Below are 20,213 nucleotides of genomic sequence, written 5' to 3'. Positions count from 1 at the left end.
GGGGTGGATTTTAAAGGTCTGGAATGGATTCTATGGGGAAACCGTGCCTCAGTTTTCAAACGTTTCAGAACTCGAAGGGTCTTCCAGAACGGATTACCTTCGAAAACCGAGGTCCCACTGTACAGTAGTTTTAGGTTACCGTGTGAGTGCCAGTCTCCTAGATTAAACGTTTATTTTGAGTCCTAGAGAAATTGTCTGCTTAGAGTACTCTTGCAGGAAGCTGGTTTATTTGCACGAGAAGGGAAATAGAGGAAGATGGAGCGACCTTTGGCCCTTCCGGTGAGAGAAGGAACCACGGCCCGGCGGCTCTGTCCTGTGTTCTGAGTGGCCTCATGTCTTACACACACACATCAGAGGCGAGAGCCAGCTTCACCAGATGCCTGAGCCAGTCCTGACCACACCTGGTGCTGCTTGAGAAGCCCAGCCCCGCGCTGCCTGGAGCTGGGATTTGGAACTGATCTTGGCGAAGGTGCCCGAAGGGTCTGCAGGAATCCATCCCCTGGTAGCTCTCCCAGGCCTCCCGTGCCGACCGGGTTCCCTAGTGGCAGTGGGCGTTCTGATGTGAACCCAACGGGAATGCGTGGGAGCCCAGCCCTGCCTCCCCCCACGCACTGGCTATCTGACTTTCCCATCCTCCCCTATCAGTGTACCTGGTCTTCCTTCATTCTCAGCAGCTCCCATAGGAGCATGGCATTATACCCACTGATTTCCTGGTATTTTCCCGCCAGGAAGCTCCAGACTTTTCCGCGTGTGGGTTTATAGGCGTTGGGAGGCCGAAAGAACCCGCTGGTCCTCTCTCCTGCAGCCAGGCTGTTTACGTCAGGGTACCTTCTCAAACGTCGGGCTTGTGAAAGGGGGTGTGCACCTACAGACAGCTTCTGAGGTCCTGGGACCATGGGAACTCTTCCTATCACAGCCCTTACCCGCAAAGAGAAGGCGAGCTGGCAGACATGCAAACTGTTGGCTTCGTCACCCCGATTGCGGGGACAGAGTCCCAGAGAGCAGTTTCCAGGCTGTCAGCCTCACGTGGAAAGGTGCTGGCTCAGGTAGTAGATGGCCATCAGCTGTGACTAGTTGGCCATCGGCTGTGACCAGTGAGCCATTGGCCACTGATATAACTGCCATGGCTAAGCTCGCAAGCGCGGATTGCAGCTAGCTAGTGGTTGGTTGGTTGGTTGACAGAGAAACGGATTGCGGATCATGTTGATCCTACTTTCTGTGTCTTGCCGGGCTGCCAGCGAGACTGGGGTGCAGGAAGAATCCCCATTGGGGTACTGGCAGATGTTTGCTTTTGTGTCTCGACCAGCTGCTATCGAGAATATAGTGGTATGACTCCCCTATCTGTGGCTCCGTGGGTGTTCCTTTTTGGCCTCACCATGTCCTGCGTTCTTATGTGGGGAGCGGGAGCTGAGACCCTGCATGACACCGTTTCTCTGCCAGAACCAGGGACTGAGTCTGTGGAAAACTTCATCAACTTGATGTTGACACAGGTTAAAGTCTAACTCTGCTTTGTTTTACATGATCCAACCCTAAGGTTTAAGCACGGTTTTCGTATACCTCCATGCAGGGTGAGTTATGAGACAAAAATGCACTGAAAACGCTCCCAAAGACGTCCCACGTGGAGGGTTATGTCAGTGCCGGATTTCTATGCAGGCCCCTTTAAATCATGCGCCTTAACTGGTCTCGGGGGCTGCCATGTCCCTAACAGGACTCCACATACAGCAGAGATTAATTTTTCTAGGTGGCTCTTTTACCAAATAATTCCCAGGGGGACAAAGGCCATTGGAAATACCAACTGGACAATTTACAGTGTGTGGTGAAATACTCGTTGTGGTAACAGCTGTTCTTTATTAGACATTTTCACACAGCAGAGAGCTCGAGGGGGACACATATGTAGTTAGGAATCGTAGGTGGTGGTTCGTCGCTCATTTTCTAGGAGCGGAAATACCCCTGTCTGACTGGAAGAGCAGCTGCGGAGTGAGTGAGATGGCACTGGGTAAGGAAACACGCCCTGAACTGAGGTTCTAGAATCTGAAAAGCTTGATCTCTATAGAGTATCAGTGCTTGCTTATCATCACGTGGTGTTATTGTAGAGGGCAAGAGGAAGGACAAAAATCAAGCCGAGAAAAATAACTGACTGTTATCAAATTCATCTGTCGTATCTGGGTTTCAGGTTTAGGAAAAAGAACGCTGTGGTGTTTTAAAGTTTGAAAATAATGTAGTCCATGGATTTGCCGAGTACAATGCTGTCTCCACTGGAACAGGATGAGAAATGTCTGAGTCCTCCCCTCCGAAAACTCACGGTCCATCGTAAAAGGTATTGTCACACACAGTTGACCCTCATTATTTATAGGATGGCTCTAACTTGCAGGCTCACCTAACATTTACCTGTAACGCTCACATCAATACTCGTACTGCGTTCTTAGTCACCCGTGGACCTGCACCGAGGGGTCAGAATTCTTAGCGGCGTGAGTGGTCGGCTTTCCCCTTTTCAGCACTCATACTGTGAACAGGTCTCCTGTACGTGGTCTGAAGGGCTTTCCCATTTTTGTGCTTTTGGTTGGTGAGTTTGTTGCTCAGAAGAACCCCTGAGAGCGGGCTGAAGTACTCAGTGGTGTCCGTAAGTGTCAGAAGGCTGGCAGACACCTACCCCTGTATTTCTCCTAGGAGCAATGGTTCAGGATTTGCAAAGCCAGTGTTTATGGTGATTGATGGGACACTACGACCACAAATAATGAAAACCAACTGTGTGGTTGAGAGAGATTATGCTGCAGGAAGTATCCATGGGTGTCATGGGAACACACAGAACAGCCACCCCCAGAAAAGGAAGGGTACGTGAGGCCCCAACGTACCTCTGTGTCACGGCCCTTAGTACACAGACGTGGCCATGTGCTCATTCTGGTGACCTGGACACCCTCTGGTTTGGTTCTTCTCCCTGAGGAGAAGTTACATTGTCTCGTTAGTTTAGGTCCGCTGACCACCAAACGATGGAAAGGAGATTCACAATATTCTCTTGGATACTGTAAAGCCAAAGACTTTACAGGAATGTAGCTTCATTTCTGAGAAAAGGCTTAAAACTCCAACTTCTGAAAGATATTTTAAGCGTCAAATCTAACAACAATTAGAATCCGTTTCGTTGTTTACAATAGTAACGCAAGAAGCAAAACAAAATGCCAACTCATAGAAACTTGTTTCCTCTCTTCCAATGTTCCCTTTGTATAATTACCTGAGCAAGAACCACGATGATCTTTTATACATATATATAGACATATATGCACATATATACCACAAATATATATATATATACACATAGTATATACACAGATATATGCATACACACATCATAGATATATATATGTCAAGCTATTCCTCTGTTTATAAACTTCCGTTATCCTTAAAGGAAAGTCTAGATTGCTTAATTGACTGGGCCAAAAGCTTATCACATCTCATTGTTTATCACTCAGTATTCTATTGCCAGCAGAGGCAGATACAGCTTTTATGAGATGTGAAGCTTGAAGAATTATTTTAGAAAAGAATAGAAAACTACGAAATCTGAATGTAGGTGCAAGGTCTCAGACTGGAATGAGCCTTGCCAAGATTCATTAGTTTTATCCTAAATCGAATACTGGTTTTTAAAAATTAACGTGGCAAGCCGGCATTGTTTTTGCGAGGTGCAGGCTGGATCCTTTGCATCCTTCCTTCATGGAAATGGTCAGCTTTTCTGAGAGATGGGCCCTGGGTGCGAATCTGGGGTACTCACACAGCACCCCACTCCAAGGTCAATATGCATGTGTTTAATCATTGCACACTCTGGAATTACATGAGGTTACATTACTTACATTACATTACATCACGTTACGTACCTACATTACTTTACGCTATGTTTGATTGTTACATCTCGCAGCATTACATTGCGTTTCCTTACGTTGCATGACTTTTCAACATGTTGCGTACGGGACGTCACATTACATCACGCTACAGGTGTTGGGATGGAACAAATATACGTTCAACGATTGAAGGCAGAAGTGAACCTATCGTACTTTATTTAAAGAGAGCATGTGACAGGGTCCCACGGCAGAAATCGAAGGTTAGGTCCAAGTTCACGGTAGTGAACACGTGGGTGAGATTCGTCACGAGGGCAAAGTCAAAGCAGTGAGATGCTGTCACTACTGCACAAAAACAGACATAGGGGAAAAGTTAGCATTCGTCTTAATAAAATTCCTTCGTGAAAGGAGAAGGGTTTACTGCTTGCTGCATCCGGGCGATGCTAAAACTAATCTCAGCCTCATGCTAGACAATGCAATAAGAAGCCTTCCTAAGTACACTCAGAAAAAAGAGAAGTGTTCTGGTATCACCAACATGTTTGCACATGAAAGTGCTAACCACTAAAAAATGTTCAAGTGGAGTGTGATAGGATTGGGGGGAAAAAAACCACAAGAATTCACTTAATGAAAGACACTTATAGAAAACACGTTTCTATACTCAAATACCTCTCCGAAGGTAGTATGTAAGAAATACCGATTGGAAGTAGCTAACACAATAATTACTTTCCCAGGAGTAAACTTAGCCAGGACCATGAACGAAAACTATGAAGAAAGCCATAAGGCTAAAGAAAATTAAAGCTTCAGTGAATCGAGGCATAAATTGTCAGAGAGACAGCTCACTCTGGTAAAAATGTTGGTACTCCTTAAATTAACGTACAGAAAGTCAAAACAACGCCAGCCAAAAGTCCTTTGTTGGCTTTTTAAAATCATCTGGAGGGAAAGAACAGCCAGAACAATACTGAAAAGAGAAATTTATGGGGTATTGGGACATAGGACTGTGAAATTGAAATGGTGATAAACACATGCGGGAATAAAATGGTAACAAAACCAAGAATGGAGGAAGAAATAGAAGTCGTGTCTCAGAAAGCTAGCATTCTAAATGTCATGGCAAGATGGATGATTCTAATAAAAACTGGAGGTTGTCTCACTCCACACAGCAAAATGCGTTCTAGGTAGATTTTTTTTTTTAATTGCATGTAGTGAAACTATAGCAGAACCACAAAAAAAACACAAACAAGCATGTGTGGCTATCGCAGGTTCTGCTGAAGAAGGCATTTTCAGGTATGGCAACCGGAAAAGACAGCCCACAGTCAACTTTGATATATTGTTTGTTCTGTGTGCAAAGCGCACTGCATAAGAGTTGAAATGACACAACTATCTGGAAACAAATGATTATAGAAATGTATAAAGACATGTATAGAGCAAAAAGCTGATACCTGTTATTGACCCCTCCAATAGACTTCACAACCCACAAAACTAAAATGAGGAGAGGCGTGAACAGACAATGTCCAGAATCAGAGAAGAAAATTAGACAATAAACATATTTTAAAAAGCAAAACTCACGACTATCCCTCTTGCCAGAAAAATAATGTTGCCAGACTTTTGTTTTATTCTTTTATTCTGGCAGAGATTTAGCGAAGTGGAAGTATCGCGTTTTTCTAAAACGGGGCTGAAAAACTGAAACTCACGTACAATCTTGGCGGTATTATAAATTGATAAATATACTCAAATGTACTCATTATATGTATTCACTGTATGTTCAGTTTTAAACTATATGTAGTCATTGATCTTGTGATTTGCTTCAAATAAGCTAGTTTATGGAAATATTTGCAGAAGTGCTCAAAGGTATATCTATCTAGAAAATAAGAGTAGATACAAATATATATATATATAAGCTACGCAAACCGAGGTGTTTATCTTTATAGAGCAAAGCATGCACTCATTGTTGTTCACAATGGAAATGTATTAAATATATTAAATAATTGATCTTACCTTGATCCAGTGGAAAGCATTCAAGCTATGCTGTGGAAATGACATGTGCCATGGAAAGATGTGAATGATATATTGGCAGGTGGATGTGTGATAAAATCCAGTGTCAGAGATACGCATCTCCGGTAGGTTCTCTAGCTCTGTCTGGGAGCTGGAGTTTTAAGTAGGTGTTTAGAATTTTGAAAACCTTCCTTTACATACAAATCTATTGCTTTGAGAACAAGGAAAATAAGTAATAGCATGTACACTTCAAGTGAAAGTATCTGAATAGTAAGAAAAATCATCTAGACGGGAAATATCATTGGAAAGGCAAAGTTGTTGTGAGCAAAATAGGTGACTAGTCCTTACAGAACCATGTCCAGTTGAGTCCCACAGAGTAAGAAAGACGTGCCGAGGTGAAATAGAAGAGATTCCTCATTTGTGGAGGGAGCACCCGCCTCAGTTTGCTGCCTGTGTGCTAAGATCAACGTGGTTGTGTGCATAGAGAATAAACTCCTAAGTATTCCCCTTCAACTCACATCTTTTTTTTCTATTCAAATCAAGAATAGCAAGATTTGGGGGGGGCGGCCAGTTGGCTCAGTGGTTGGAGCGCGGCGCTCCTAACACCCAGGTCGCTGGTTCGATCCCCACATGGGCCACTGTGAGCTGCGCCCTCCACAACTAGATTCAAAACAACGACTTGACTTGGAGCTGATGGGTCCTGGAAAAACATACTGTTCCCCAAGATTCCCCAATTAAAAAAAAAAGAAAAATATCAAGAATTCACACCCAGTAAGTGTCACTTAACTGCTGTCTGTTTGCCCTGAATAAGGGATGCTGTTTCATGTTAATATTTTTGCCATAAAAATATCCTCACACAGTCTGGGGGGAGTGTTGGAAGAGTGTCATCATGTCTCTAGCATGTTGGAATGGCATGTGACTTGCCGGGTGGAGCAGGGGTCTTGGTGGGTCCCAGGAGCAGGTTGATCCTGGAGGTTTCAAGTCTGGAAGAAATACAGCAGGTGTCGGCCAAGGCTGAGCTGGCAATGACGGGAACAGATGGGGGAGTGCACATTTCATGAGGTGTCTGTGTTTCCTGAGCAGTGGATGTGCCACTTCTCCCGGATTCCCGTGGAATTTCTTGAGACATGTAAAGACCTTTTTGTGTGAGCTCGACCAATGTAGTTTCCATTCCTCTCAAGCAAAAGAATTTGCGGCGCCATCCATGTATTTTTTTCACATGTGTGCAGCAGGAGACAGCTAGGTCCTTTCTGGGACAGGTGGAAAAGGGACAGCAGCAAGTGGCTTGGGCCAAAATCCGTCTTCACGTGGGCCTGCACAGCTCTGTCATACTCCCAGTGTTCTAGGCACCATGGGGACGAGAGCAGTCGTGATGCCACATTGAGAAACGGCTGACACACGGGAGCGTGAGGCTATTGTAGGTTTTGTGGTTCTTAGCTAAGGAACACATTCAGTCAGGTTTATAAGCAGTGGGTTCCTTAATCACAGCCAACAAGTTTTCTTCCTTTTCCGTGAAAACTATATTCACAGGTTGCTGTCACAGTTTTATCCTCACCTATCCCTATTTCTTATAATACCATCAGGATTCATTTAGAGAGTTGGGAAAAGATGATTAGTAGTTGTCTTTATGTACACATAGTGTGGCTACCTCTTTTGCCTTAGTTAACAACTGTGTGTCGCTGAACTTGGTTAGTGTTTTGAGTATCGATGATTATCCATTAGACAGGACACTCGGCAAAGCTTACCTCTCACTGTACCCCTCTCCCTGCATTATTGGGAAAACAAAAACAGCCTGGCAATTTAGAAGCTGTCGCACAAATGTCACTCGATGATTTTAAAGTAGTCCTGTTCACTTAAAATACTGTTCTCTTAAAAATACCTCAGACAAGTTTCAATTTAATTATGTACAATGTGCTGCCGCTCAGGATATTTTGAAGAAACATTTCAGGCCCACGATTTTTAACACTAGAACCGAAGAACTCGCAAATGTATGTATTTTACCGTAAGATTGAGCCTCGTGGGTAGGCATCAGCCATCATCATGACGTAGAGTCTCCCTACTTTTATTCCCCAGCCCCCCCCCCTTTTGTTTTGCCTCAGGAAAGAGAGGCCCACCACGTTCCCCTCTGTGGTCTGATATGTGAGCTGCAGGCCGTCCTCGTCTGTCTGATACACTCACGTGGACAAATCCTAGTTTGGGAGCCGGTCACTCATGTGGTAGCAAAAAGCTGAACAAGCTCATTATCAAGACCAAAGGGAGTCATTTATGACTGTTGCCTGCGTTTCCCTCATTCCACAACCAGACCTTTTTGTGACTATTTGATTGATCCATTCGCTGAGTGAAATGAGCTAATTCCACCCGGTTGATGGTCGGTTTTCAAGTAACTTGCCAAAACCCTGTTACATGATTTTTAACTTCATCTTCTGGGTGGCTGTTGTGTTTTCACTGGCTTGTTCGTGACAATTGATATATCTCTTTTAAAAAGAAAATCATAGAAATAAATTGAGTAGAAAGCTAGAGGTTGACCCGGTGCTAGCGTGTACACTAGCGTGTGATAATTATGAACTTTGAGACCAGAGTTCTGAAGAAATTCATGGCCACACTAAAACGCTAAATGAATGTGGAAAAGACAAACATAGTTTGGTAGTGCCTGCTTTTAATTTTGCTGCGACGTGGGGGTGTTTTCCTGTGGCTTGCACAATCAACACCAAAGATGTTTTGAATGCCATATTTTGTAACATTTTATAATAAATTTTTTATGTCATCAATGCCACTAGGTTCTAATTTATCTCTACTTAAATCTACTTGATGCCGCTTAGTATGTTTTGAGTATTTTTGGCTAAAATTCAATATAATGGTAAATTTATTACCATATAACAAAGGTTTAAAATAAACATAATGTCATTGATGTACAAAGCAGCTCAAACTGTTATCAAATGCATAAAATAGTCAAAATATCAACTTTTTCTTTTTTGTGGATTTTTGACACATTTTGAAAAAAACTTGAAATCAAGGCAGTGGAAGAGTTAAATGAAGTAAATGTTGCTGAGTGATAAAATGAATACATATTACTTTTTAACATTGCATTTATTTTTATTTTTCAATTACAGTTGACACTCAATATTATGTTAGTTTCAGAAGTACAGCATGGTGGTTACACACTTACAGAATTTACAGAATGATCCCCCTAATAACTCTAGTCCCCACCTGGCACCTTACAGATACTACAGTATCACTGACTGCGAATGTTCCCTGTGCTGCACTTTACATCCCTGTGACTATTTTGTAACTATCAGCTTGTACTTCTTCATCCCTTCCCCTTTCTCACCCAGTCCCACAACCCCTCTCCCATCTGGCCACCATCAGTTTGTTCTCTGTATCTATGAGTCTGTTTCTGTTTCGTTTGTTCATTTATTTTGTTTTTCAGATTCCACATATAAGTGAGATCATATGGTATTTGTCTTTCTCTGTCTAACTTATTTCACTCAGCGTAATGTTCTCTGGGGCCAGCCATGTTGCTGCAAATGGTAAGATTTCATTTTTTTTTTTAATGGCAGAGTAATACTCCATTGGATAAATATACCACCATTTCTTTATCCAATTGTCTATTGATGGGCATTTCAGTTATTTCCATATCTTGGCTATTGTGAATAGCGCTACTGTAAACATAGGGGTGCATATATGTTTCCGAATCAGTGTTTGGGAGTTCTTTGGATATATACCCAGGAGTGGAATTGCTGGGTCATAAGGTAGTTCCATTTTCAGATTTTTGAGATACCTCCATACTGTTTCCTGTAGTGGCTGCACCAAACTGCAATCCCACCAGCAGTGCACCAGGGTTCCCTTTTCTCCACATCCTCGCCAACATTTGTTGTTTGTTGATGTATTGATGATAGCCATTCTGACTGGGGTGAGGTGGTATCTCATTGTGGTTTTTATTTGCATTTCTCTGATGGTTAGTGAGGTTGAGCATCTTTTCATATGTCTGTTTGCCATCTGTATGTCCTCTTTGGAGAAATGTCTATTCAGGTCCTCTGCCCATTTTTAAATTGGATTGTTTGTTTTTTGGTATTGAGTTGTATGAAGTTTATATATACATTTTGGATATTAATCCCTTATCAGATGTATCATTGGTAAATACCTTCTTCCATTCAGTAGGATGTCTTTTTGTTTTGTTGATGGTTTCCTTTGCTGTGAAACACTTTTTAGTTTGATACAGTCCCATTTGTTTATTTTTCTTTTGTTTCTCTTTCCCAAGGAGATCAGTAAAAATATTACTAAGGGTAATATCTGAGAGTTTACTTCCTATATTCTAGGAATGTTATGGTTTCGGGTCTTATACTTAAGTCTTTAATCCATTCTGAGTTTATTCTTCTATATGGCGTAAGAAGGTGGTTTAGTTTCATTTTTTGCATGTGTCTGTCCAGTTTTCCCAGCACCATTTATTAAATAGACTGTCCTTACCCCAATGTAAATTCTTGCTTCCATTGTCGTAGATTAAATGACCCTATAGGCATGGATTTATTCTGGGCTCTCTATTCTGTTCCATTGATCTATGTGTCTGTTTTTATGCCAGTACATGCTGTTTCGATTACTATAGCCTTGTAGTATGATTTGATGTCAGGTAGCATGATATGTCCCCATGCTAAACATTTTTTATAATTGCATAGAATACCATCTTATGTTTTTACTTACACATTTTTCTGTTGCTAGATATTTTTCTATTTTTAGTTAATGGTTAGTGCTTTGACTAAGATTGATAGTTTTTTATGTTTTTTAATATTTGTTAAGGTAGTCATTTTACATATTAATATTTGTAGGATAACTTTTTAGGTTTAATATCCTTAGGATAAACTTCCAAATGTAAAATTGCCAATCAAGAGCATATTTGATAAATCAAAAGCTTACCAAATTACAATTTATATCCACTGCACACACTCAGACAATACACAGTCTTACCTTCTCAAAGGTTTGGCTCATGGAAAGCCAGGTATTTACTTTTTTACTCAACGTGTGCTTCTGTCAGTAGTGGGGTTCAATGCTTCTTCATGCTTTTCCAAGCCACGTTAGTGAGGTGTGATCCAGATGTAAAAAGCTGCACCTGTGTAACGTATACGGGTCAGTGGGTTTGAGGATAAGTGTCCACTTGTGAAATCGTCACCACCATCAAGACCACAGACACATCCATCATCTCCCAGCATCTCCGCCCACCCTCAATGACGATGATGATGGTGACTGGTTATGTGAAGAATACATGACACAAGACCTACCCTCTTAGCAAGTTTTAAGTAGCGATGCATATTGCGAGCTGGAGGGTCTCTGCTGCATATTGGACCTCCAGAACTTACTCAACTTTACGACCGTGGATAACTCCCCCTGCCTCTCCACCAGCCCCTGACAACCACCATTCCACTTTCTGCTTTCTATGGTTCAGGTTCCACATGTGAGAACATGCCATATTGTTTCACTGCGTCTACTTCTCAGATTTATTTTAACACACAGAACCCACTGTCTTCTTTGTAGTTGACTGTTTGAAGACAAATTTCATGTACTCGCTGGTCTGTGCTAGACATTTTGCACAATACTGTTACTTAAGTACGAAAAAATGGATCACAATAAGACGTGACTATGTTATTCTCCTGCAATGCAGTAAATGAAAAGCTAATAAAACATGAAACGGAGTACGTTGTGCATGCAAGAAAATGACAATTAATTGGACTTGAGCAGTGGATAGCATGATGTTTCGTTTAAGTTACATAATTATTTCAGTGATGCTCCGATAATCCAAAATACCTTGGGAATCTTATTTTAGAGTTTATACATATTTCTTCAAGTAAGCATTCGAAAACAAATCTTGTAAAGAAGGGTTTGGAATTCTGAAAAATGTCGTAAGTTATCTGGAGACTATTCCATTAAGGGAGAAGCGTGAGAAATATCCAGAAAAAGTACTTTTTCCTATCAAGAAATAGAACTATAGGTACATATCATTATGAGCCATGATTCTAGTAAAACTCTGGCTTCACATTCATCCTAGTAACATCTAGTAATCAAAGCTGCACTGTGTGGGTGAATACCTAAGGTTAGCAGCTCACCTTGAATCGTGGAATCCTGGAAACTAGAAGGGACAGCAGAGACTGTCTTGCTAAGCTGCTTGTTTTGAAGGGAGGCAAATGGCTTTACCGGGACCTGAATTAATCCAGTTGCTCTTCTGAGGGAAACTAAAATCTCCAACCACCCAATTCTGTCCTTCAGGGAAATACGGAGGCGTCAAAGGATGGTTTGGTATTAATATGTCCTATGTGGGTCATCAACTAATGAGAAAAATCATAGTTAAGAAATGGAGATGGACAGTAATGAACGAAAACTTAGAAAGACTGTAAGAAAAATTAATAAAATGATGGTGTAAGGAACAGAAACACTTAGAAACGCTCCAATCTACTGAATCAAGGGATGATAGTTTGTGCATCTTTCAATTTCAAATGCCAGACCTATTATGAATTCATGGAAAGTTCTCAACCCTGTGGAACAACTGCTTCACGGCTTCACGTGGCGCTTGCAAATGACGGGTATGAGTTGCATTGTGGTTATTCGTCATCAGAGGTAGAAGTAGGTAGGTAGGTTTAGCCATACTGGGCAGTGCAGGTCCACACGCGTACGTACACCTGGGGAAATCACCTTTGACCGAAATAGCTAGGAGAGAACTTTCTGAAACATGTGGAACCCTTTGCGCTCACGTCATGTACATTGAACACAGCCCCCCTCTGAAATCTGCACCTGCTGGTTCTCACAGAAGCTCATGGTCCAAAGCTCAGGACACGTGGGAGTGTCCAGTGTGGGTTCCTGTGGTCCACTGATGACTTTGCACATGTCCAATACATCCCAGGTCACCTTGGGGTTCCGGCAGCGTTGCGCTTGCAGAAACGAGAGTTGAATTTGCCTCTCCTAGCTTTCACGTGTTTTCAATAACAGAAAACAGATGCAGGAGCTGTTATCTTTTGCAGCCCATAAATTTCACAGAGACTGCATTCCTTTTTTTCCCCTTCTCTGTGAAAGGCTGCCGAGGTTTGCCAGGCATCCAGGACCTTGCCCTTGAAGCATGACCTCTGAGCCCTGTGCAGTCCTCAGCAAGAGACCCACGCCCACCCACCAAACAGCGCACCTGTTGAATCCATGCACCGTGCCTAAGCAGCATAAATTCCCCTTGCACTCAGTTTATACTAACAGAATTCCCATGCATGAAGCTGAATTCTCCAATCAAGAGATCCACGGAGACACAGCTGGGTCTCCCTCAACTAACCTGCACACTTCCTACCAGCACACGCTGACGTGCGGACATCCCTTAGAAATCTTGTGCGGATGAGCTCATTTCAGAAATGAAGACGCTAGAGCCTGGGATCAGACAACGTGACCTGTCTCTCCGAAGATAACTGGCAGAGACAACTGTAAAACATTTTCAGAGCAATTCAAGTAACAGTGTTGGTCAACTCCATTTCCTTCCGTAAAATGTGCCCATTTGAAGACGGGCTAGTTGGCTGTATCCTGAATTGGCGATTTGTTTTAAGGATCTGAAAGTAGAGGTCAAGCCGACAGTAGAAAAATACCAGGGTGATGATACAGCATCGTGTCCGTGTTGTGAAAGAATAAACCAGCCACCCTAATCTGTCCATTTATGAAGTCAGATAGTTCTTAAATGACAATCGGACGACACAACATAACTGCTATGATTACTCTGGACTCACACTCCACAGTTTGGACATATGTATGCGATTATCTTTATTCTGAAGGAAAAAATAAAGCCTTTGGAAACACCCTCCGTCTTGAGCAAACCCTTCCTCTATTTCACTACCTCTTACCTCTTATCTAATGTTATCAAGACCAGTTATTCCCATTTCACTGCCCTCCTACTGGTTCCTGCCTGAACAAGGATTCAAATTATGCCGAGATCTAACCTGGGAGTGGATTCAGTGTGGCCCAGTCTAAGAATGCACTTCTTGTGTGTAGAAAAAAACAGAAGAAGAAAAATACAAGAAAGGAGGAAAAAAAGGCAAATAGAGAAAAATGAAAGAAAACAAAGAAGAGCATGCGACAGGTTTATGTGGCCCACAAAACCTAAAGTCTACACTGTGTGGCCCTTTGCAGGTAAGTGTCTGCCCCCTGCTTTTCACTATATACCGAATAAAAGCAGAAATGTCAAAAACATGAACAATAAAAATCTAATGCAAATTTGGGGAGAGAAGGTTTGGAAACGTATGTGTCAAACATGTGTCCTCTTTAATGCAAGAATAAACAACCAAAAAAAGCTGTCACTTATCGTTTAGCTTTGCCATTATATATTTGGAGTCTAAGAATAGAATAGACTTTTAATTTAACTGTTGTACTAATGCATTTTCTGTGATTAACTTTACTTATGATTTACCACATTTTCTCTTATGAGAAAAAAAAGATTTTTCTAGAGATAATCAGTAGACACAACATGATCACTTAAAAATCCACTTGCAGAACCGGAAAAAAAAACAAAAACACAAAACAACAGAGTCTCCACGTTAGGGGTCAGGCAGATCAAAAATAGTTGTCCACTTGAATTCTTAGCTAGTATTCATCAGAGGTTTTGGCGTCTGGAGACCACACAGTGCAGGCACATTTCAGAGGGCACCAGGGTCATGCACGGCCTGAGGAGAGAGACGCTTCACTCTTGTCCCTCTGAGGGGACTTCGGTTAAAAGAAACGATGGAGGTGGACACTCAGGACTAAACGTGTAGGTGGAACATACGTGGGGGGTGCATACTGGAGACCCCTCCTAAGGTGGGTGCATTCCCAGTGCTAAGAGTGATCACCGGTGAGTCCCTGACATTGTTCAGGATACTCATTCCTTCATACGAGGTCTGACAGTGAAGTTTCGCGAACTTGCTGCATCGATGTTGCTAACCTTTTTTGATATCAAAGGGATTACTCATTATGAATTTGTACCAAATGGACAGACAGTTAACCGAGTTTACTATTTGGAAGTGCTGAAGAGGCTGCGTGAAAAAGTTAGACGACCTGAACTTTTCACCAACAACTCATGGCTCTTGCATCACAACAATGCACCAGCTCACAGGGCACTGTCTGTGAGGGAGTTTTTAGCCAGTAAACAAATAACTATATTGGAACACCCTCCCTACTCACCTGATCTCGCTCCCAAAGACTTCTTTCTTTACTCGAAGAGAAAGGAAATATTGAAAGGAAGACATTTTGATGACATTCAGGACATCAAGGGGTAATATGACAGCTCTGATGGCCATTCCAGAAAAAGAGTTCCAAAATGGCTTTGAAGGGTGGACTAGGCACTGACGTCGATGCATAGCTTCCCAAGGGGAGCACTTCTAAGGTGACCGTAGTGATATTCAGCAGTGAGGTGTGTAGCACTTTTTCTAGGGTGAGTTCACAAACTTCATTGTCCAATCTTGTACATTCATACCTACTGTACACCTCCCAAATCACAAGATACTTTCCATCCAGGCAACGAAAAATCTAAGCTGCGACCCCATTTCTTGCTCAAGCAGCGGTCGTATCTGTCCTTCAAAACTAACCGTCGGTCTTTCTGCAGCTGTCCCCTTGCTCCTCGTGTCTGAGACATGTACCAGTGTTTCCCTTGCATCAAGCATGGGTGCATCCTCAACAGTTGTTAAAGCAGGGGAGATAAATTTAGTTTAAAAATATTAATAATTGGTTACTTTTTTTTTATTCATTCCACTTTCCTTACCTCACTTTGTGTATGGCTTTGACATCTGTACACACAGAAAACCTAAGCCATGTCCCATCTTGCTTTATAAGTTGGAGCACTATATTATATTATTGCTCAGTGTCTATTTATAATTAAATAATGCATATTGATTGATGAAAATGCATGTCCACCCATCAACATACACGACTTCAAAAGTCACCCAGAAAATACAAATTTAAACCTTTTAAGAGACAGATCACTTATTTTCCACTTACTAAGTGACGGTGTGGATTTTTTGGTTCATCTCTCTTTTTAAAAAAGAAAATTAGCTTCTGAAGTAAAAAGGCAGCACTTTTGACACTGAGGAAATTATCGGATGCTCATTTGATTGGACTTGATGTGATTTGGAATCGATGTGGGGACTTGCTACTTTAGACCGTTCATTGGCTTGGACTCCTTAATGTGACATTGATTTCTACAGCATAGGACGCCTTTTCAAAGTGCTTTCATTTTGAAAGTAAAGATCCCGGCCCTTAAGTTTATTTATTGACAAGCCAGGCCACCGAGGGGACTTTCTGACCCAGGTCACACCAGCTAGCTGAGGTCCACAGGGCCATTAAGTGAAGCCCGCTTTTAATTAACCTGAAATCATTTGAGCGTCACCCCTGCTTTTCTAGGAATCGCCGTCTTCCTAAATTGACTCATGGACTCTGCTGCTTCCCCAAAACCCCACGTGATCATGTCATTGTGATTTCTCCACTGCGGTTCAAAAATGCCAATTTCCTGTTTTAAAATTAAATGTCATTTTTTAAGACACGCCGGTCGGCATGTGCTTCATCGGGAAATTTTAATGTGTTTTGGTTGATGAGAAAGAATGTCTTAAAAACACAGCATAAGGCATGTGTCATGCAGGGACTCATGCGGGATGTCAGGCGGGGTCTCTGGTCCCGCTCCCCACATAAGAACGCAGGACATGGTGAGGCCAAAAAGGAACACCCACGGAGCCATAGGTAGGGGAGTCACACCACTATAGTCTCGCTGGCGGCTGGGTTGGAGACACAGGAAGCAGGAGCCACACTGTTCTCAACGTTCACTGCGCCGCTTGCAGGCTCAGCCACCATCTCCTTGCTAGCCCCCCATTGTCTGCTAGCCTAGCCACGGCAGTTATATTAGTGGCCAATGGCTCACTGGTTACAGCTGACGGCCAACTAGCCACAGCTGATGGCCATCCAATCACAGTTGATGGCCATTTACTACCTGAGCCAGCACCTTTCCCCGTGAGGCCGAGAGCCTGGAAACTGCTCTCCTGGCTCTGTCCCCACAGCATGTTATTCATAAAAGTTCAAAAAGAGACTTGAAGTGGAAATACTTTGTAAACTAACAGCTATGCAAATAAGTCATTAGCATACCGCCTGGATTTTCGCCAAGGATATATCCTGAGATCTGTGCAAACTTCCAAATTAATGAGTACCTCTAGAATGCATACCTGAACCTGAAAAGACAGTGATGAGATTGCCAGTGTCCTTTGTCAGTATACAGACAGTCGAGATAGAGTAAATTAGAGATGGAGACAGAGCAAAGTAGAGATGCTCCCTAAGAAAAGCAGCGTCTACAATGAGGAGTAGAGAATGGAGGGGTGGCGGGGGGCAATGCCAGACTGACGAAGGAGCCCCAGAGCTAAGTTATGGACCAGATTTACGAAGATCTGAATCCATGACTCAGCAGAATTCCTACCCGTCCTGGCTGTGGGATTTAAGGTCACTTGGGAGACTCCCGCGTGTGTGTCCGAGTCAGCAGCTCTCACACAGAGCCCTCTGTGTCGTCTGTGCCGGGAGGGCGTCCAGCTCCCCGACAGCCCTGGTCCGATCACCCACGCCCTTGCTAGGTCCAGCGAAAGAGGGAATGACGAGTGGAGTTCAAGGCCACTGCGAGACTGTAGAGAATGGAAACAGCATCTCTCCCTGTTCGGAACAGGCTTCACCTCCATGCCCGTCACACAGGACACCCAGATCAACTCACAACACCTTCCGTTTGACAAATGGTAGTTTGCCACCAACCCGCCTTCTCACGGTGTGACCGAGAACTGTTCCCATTCAGAGCTCCCACCATTCGGACGTGGCACCTACGGGAGGGTTAACAGATTGGTGTCCTAGCATCCTTCTTGCCTGTAAATTCACTTAGTTTTCAGGTGCCGACTGACAACATTCAGTCGTGTGTCCCCCACACACACGTGTCTGGGAGCTGCAGTTACGGCTGTAAAACATCTTATAAACCAGCTCAGGTAAGCACGCCCTGGATAAGGGGGTGCGTCTGCCTCGATTCTTTGCCGAAAGTGGGAAAGCACGTATCCTGACATGGGAGCCAAACATTTCCAGGTGACCAGACGAAGTGAGCGACTCATTCCTGTTATATTCAGGCTGCGTGTACTGTTTAAATATCAGATCCTACTTGTAAACATGGAACATGATTCAGAAGACTGATCAGTGGCTTAGAGGAGCAGTCATGTACTTACAGTAATGAAGTATGTATAAGCCCCGATATAAAGCCACTTCTGAAAATTCAGTGTTTGCTGTTGATCCGTGACCTCAAGAATTTTTGTGCATAAAGACTCCATTGCTGCCCTGTGCTTCATATTCAGCTTAGATACAGTAGTTCTGCTATCTTTATGTCATGTCTTGGTCTCATTGTATTTAAAATATGAAAATTAAAGTAAACGCTTCAAATACATGGAAATTGCATTTTAATAGCCAGTTACCCCTTCTACTGCCCAGGTAAAAATTTAAATCTTTGTTTTTATTTTTTTTAACCTTCACTTTCATACTCAAATCGTTGGTAAAAATTAGAATTTTTTTTTTTTTAATTTTCTGAATTTTGGTCTCGATTCTCCACTTTTTTGTTCATATACAGCTGAATGTGAAAAACACAAATGTCGACAATTAAAATGAGAGCCGTGTGCCGTCAGCTGTTTCCGGCCGATGGACGGTTTCTGACAAGGCATTCGTTCGTGTGACAGGAACTTTTGTGACAGTTGCAAAGATTCAGCATCATTTTGTGTTCTGGGTGGGACAGAATTTTTCTCCCAAAGCTAACCCTATGAATTTAGGCAGGGACTGCTATCTTATCTTAGACGCGTCTGTATTACCCCAAACTCTTGAGTTCACACATACAGATTGAGGATTTGTAGTAGGTGAAGCCTGGAAAAGCGTGAGGTCAAAGGTGGAAAAGTCGCTCAAAATAGACTCAACAATTAACACATGCCGTGTCTTAAATAGTGAAATCATTCATTTAATCGTTAAGCGTGAATGATGGTGTTTGGAATAAAAACGCTCTCAGCTGTACGATCACAGAGCCCACTATTTCCTTCGGGGTGTAAAGAGAACATACTTGGAACATGCTCAGAGTCCTATTTGTATATTGTCCAGGTTTGGTGATGAGAAGCAGACTGGAAAAGTCTGTGGCCGTTTTCATGATTCATGGAGCTTTTGCAGCGGTGGGGAGGCTGGGAGAAAAGGAGGTGGCATAGGACGCAGACCTTTCTGGAACATTCACTCTTGGGAGGTGGCGTGGGCCGTTGAATGCAGATACTACAGGGAAATCAATTCATCAGTCAGCAAATGGGTATTGACTGACAGATTTCATGTTAAGACCGCATCCCAGACTAATTTTAGAAGAACTGTGTCTTGCAGTCGGGATGGCATATCTTAGGAGAAGAAATGGGTTATACGAAGGGCTCTGTACGGGTTTCATTCTGAAAAGCAGCCCCCTTTGCTGCCAGAATCCCTGTCTCGGGGTGTTTCGGGTGTCCCTGCCCAGAGGGGAACAGCTGCTGCTATTCCTGCATATTCAAGGCAGCATGGCATGTGGATGGAAGCAAAAGGGAGACGGGAGTGTAAGAACTGAAGGGACCCAGTGATAAGGAGTGGGGGCGCTCGGACAGACGTCTGTACGATGTCAGTGGACAAACAGATTGGTTCCCAACTAGATCATGAGGAAAGGCTTTCTGGCACATGTGCAGCTGGGCTGGGCTGCGGGGTGCATTTCTGAGCCCATGCCACGCAGTGTCCGGCGTGCTGACTCCCCGTTGGTGTGTAGGTAGGAACTGCTCTGTACCCTGCTGCCAACCCAGGCGTTCACCGTCCAGAAACTGTCTCTCTGTAAAGGAAAGCATAGCTGTGTGCTGGTGTCTGCCACATGTTTAAAACTGGGCTGCGTTTCCGAGCCCTTGCATGCTTCTAGCTTTGCAACCAGAAGGTTTTCAGTGTTGTCTTAATTAAACCTGCATTAGTCTTGCTTTGGTGCAAGAAATACGATATTGGGAGTGAGGACCCCAGCATAAGCTCTTCGTGAATGGCTCATTCATTGCCCTCAGCATGTGTCTTTGGAAGGTTTCTGATGGACACGGTTCTGCACCAGACCGCGCATCTATTACAGAAAAGCGGGACGTCCTGGAGCAGAGGCCAAGAGAGAACAGCGAAATGCAAAACTCTTCAGTGAAACGCAAGGCAACAAAAACTTCAGAGAAGGCCCTGGGATGGAGGGATGCAAACATCCTCAAAATATACTGCGTATAGATAGGGCTTAGGTTCCAGGTTACACTGGATTCTCCAGAGAAACAGAGGCAATAGCAGATAATGGATGGATGGATGGATGGATGGATGGATGGATGGATGGATGGGGATATAGAGAGACCAAAGAGA

At 43.1% G+C, this 20,213-nt stretch overlaps 1 protein-coding gene across 1 annotated transcript in view; it reads left to right on the top strand.

Annotated features, from left to right (window-relative positions):
* Positions 1-20,213, top strand: part of LOC117020555 (uncharacterized) — a 308,400-nt gene that overhangs the window by 263,805 nt on the left and 24,382 nt on the right. Inside the window, exon 8 of the transcript XR_004422721.1 lies at positions 17,698-17,797. The gene's annotated coding sequence lies outside the window, so the exon portion shown is untranslated. The remainder of the gene's footprint in view (positions 1-17,697; positions 17,798-20,213) is intronic.

The sequence above is a fragment of the Rhinolophus ferrumequinum genome, chromosome X (genome assembly GCF_004115265.2).
Source record: "Rhinolophus ferrumequinum isolate MPI-CBG mRhiFer1 chromosome X, mRhiFer1_v1.p, whole genome shotgun sequence".
NCBI lineage: Eukaryota > Metazoa > Chordata > Mammalia > Chiroptera > Rhinolophidae > Rhinolophus > Rhinolophus ferrumequinum.
Note: the sequence above shows the minus strand (reverse complement) of the source record. Positions and strands in the feature narration are given on the sequence as shown.